The sequence below is a fragment of the Chinchilla lanigera genome, unplaced genomic scaffold, assembly GCF_000276665.1.
Source record: "Chinchilla lanigera isolate Chin_1 unplaced genomic scaffold, ChiLan1.0 scaffold00048, whole genome shotgun sequence".
Lineage (NCBI taxonomy): Eukaryota > Metazoa > Chordata > Mammalia > Rodentia > Chinchillidae > Chinchilla > Chinchilla lanigera.
Window position 1 is genome coordinate 1240499 of NW_004955449.1, and position 2667 is coordinate 1243165.

The window sequence follows — 2667 nt, forward strand, 5'->3', positions numbered from 1 at the left end:
CTCAATAAAACATTTGACAAAACCAGCCTTGGTGTGTTTGGGGATGTCTGCATTGACGGACTGTGGTGTGCTGAATGCGATACGGCACCTGGTAGTTGCTGATTACAGAATTTTAAGGCGTGTGTATGACACAGTAACTGGCAATGTGGGGCAGCTGCAATTGTATCTTAAAGTGAGTCTTTTATGGAAATCAGAAGAATAGTATACCAGGGATTTGTCTCCAAAAAGTTAATTAATTTGTAGATGGACATTTAATCTTTTCTTTGAAATTATTAAATTGTGAAAACTGACCCATTCATGGCTAGTGGGTTATATTTTTGTTTCAATTCAGCAGTACAATCACTTTTCAGCCTTTTGGCTAAGACCTATTATCTGTTCTTATCAATTAATTCAGCAGTGCATGCAAAAGTTCATATACTGGTTTTGAAACGACTAAACACACTATACTTTTGATCATTTTAAAACTTCCTTCATAATTGCTATTAAAATATTTGGGGACCAGTTGAAATTTTACTATATATATGTTAAGCACTTTTTAAAATAAGAATAATGATAAATTAATTATGTGGAGATCTTTTGCTACTTAGCCTTCTTTTATGATGTAACTCAGAATTCTCTCATCCCTGGGCTCTCCTTTTCCTTCCCCATTAACACACTTATGAGATCTGCTTCTCTCCATCCACTGCCCTTTTGTTTCCCTGACTGTAGGACTGTTTCCATGGAACGCAGATGCAAACCCAGGCCAGTCTTTGCTTCTGCTGTATTGCTTTGCCATATTAAAGATAGAGCAGTGTATGTAACACTTTCTGAATATCAAATAGTGGTCCTTCGCTAAGATAAAAATTAGTAAACTGCAGTGGAGAAGTAGGAATAAAACTAAGTGAAGGGTTAAAGGAAAGAAGTAAGTAAAACATAAAGGAAACTAAGCTACAAGTGTAGTTGACCAAGTTGGCCATGAAAAGCTCTTGTTTTATTTCTGTGTTGGTGTAATGTATACACTTGTGGTCTGTGAGATATTTTCAGCAATATAAGAAGAAATCATATATCTTAACTTTGATCCTTCACCAAAGTAAATCTCATAGACTTCTTAAGTTTGAAATCTCATTAAAAAGCTCTTTTAAGATTGTGTGATTTTTACTTTAACTTCTAAGGTGATTATTGCATTTTGCAGAACAACATTAATAAGAGAAAGGAGTTCTGATTTAACTGCACTCATGGGAGTTGAAATTAAAGGTTAAAAATATTTAATGTTTAATTTGGTTTAATTTTTACATTCATGTACAAAGTTGCATTTTCTACAAAATTCCAAGAATTCCAGAATTCCAAGAACTGTTGCCAGCAAGGTATGTTCTATATCTGAATGTTTTTCACTCCTTTAATAATTGGTGAGAGTTCATGTATTGTTAGGATTATAAATAAATATTTTCTGAGGGGCTGGGGATTTAGCTCAGCGGCAAAAGCGCCTGCCTGGCAAGCACAAGGTCGTGAGTTCGGTTCCCGGTACCGGAGAAAAACCAAAAAAAATAAGAAATAAAAAATAAATAAATATTTTCTGTATACCTATAGCTCAGTCTTCTAGTTAAAAGAGATTTGTACTCAAAGCTTGCAAACAGTTCATGATAGCACTTAATTGAGGTTTCTCACGTTGCCTTCATAACTTGCACTTTGGGCATGGCTTAGATCAGAACCGGAACTCTGCAAGAAGCACAAATACTTTTTATCACTCATGTAGTTCTGAATGAAGCTTCTGTTCACTTACAGTTTGCCAGTGCAACTTCTATTAAGTTACTTGACCACTTTGAATCTGACCACTCTGTACCTTCTTCATGGGATTTTTGTGAGGATTCAGTTTACACATTAAAATGCCAAAAGTGCCTAGTGCCTAGTAAGAGCTCAGTAAATGTTAGCAATTCTTTTTTTGTTCCTCTTTTTGAGACAGGGTTTCACTGTGCAGTTCAGGCTGGCCTGGAGCTCACTTTGTAGCCCAGGCTGGTCTCGAACTCCCAACAGTTCTCCTGCCTCAGCCTCCCTAGTGCTGGGATTACAAGCGTGCCCCACCACGCCCGGCTTAGCAATTCTTTTAATGTAGTGTGTAGCATGCTTTCTTCTGGTGTCCCTCTCCACTCAAGAGAAAAAATTACAGAAATGAAAGTTGTTCGGTGAGTGTAAAATTAGAGAAATACGAATGGATATCTTAAATTGAAGGTTCTTCTGTCTACTTGAACAAATCAGTTTATTAGTCTTGCCTCCATCCGGTCACAGTGAAAAGATGGGCACATATACTTAAGTGTTTTTCTTCTAATAAGACACAAAAACAGAGTGAGCATTTTCACAGTTCAGCGTCACAGACTTTAGCTCTAGGGTGAGCCACAAATTTCTTAATGAAACATGAAAGGAACGCAGTCATGTGAGTCAGGGGCCTCAGATCAGCATTCTCTTTCACTCAGTTTATGCTTCTCAAACCAGAGAATGGCTTGTTTTGATGCCATCCTAGGGGAGCATTTCTGAGTATGTTTCCTATTCTGAACAGCAGAGTTGCTTTCACACTTTGGCAAGCATCTAAGAAGGGAGATGTCTTTATAAGCTGGCTGTGTATGTGGCTGCATTTGACGGCTCCAGAGGCAGCTGGGAAAGTCAGTGCATTCTGTTGGCACAGCATGTGGGAAG

General features: G+C 37.7%; 1 protein-coding gene across 1 annotated transcript in view; it reads left to right on the forward strand.

The window, feature by feature from the left end:
- Ola1 (Obg-like ATPase 1) overlaps window positions 1-25 on the forward strand; it is a gene marked incomplete at its 5' end in the record, with an annotated part of 154139 nt that extends 154114 nt beyond the window's left edge. Inside the window, 1 exon segment of the mRNA XM_013518794.1 lies at window positions 1-25. This exon segment is cut by the window's left edge and continues 491 nt beyond it.
- Window positions 26-2667: the final 2642 nt, after the last annotated feature.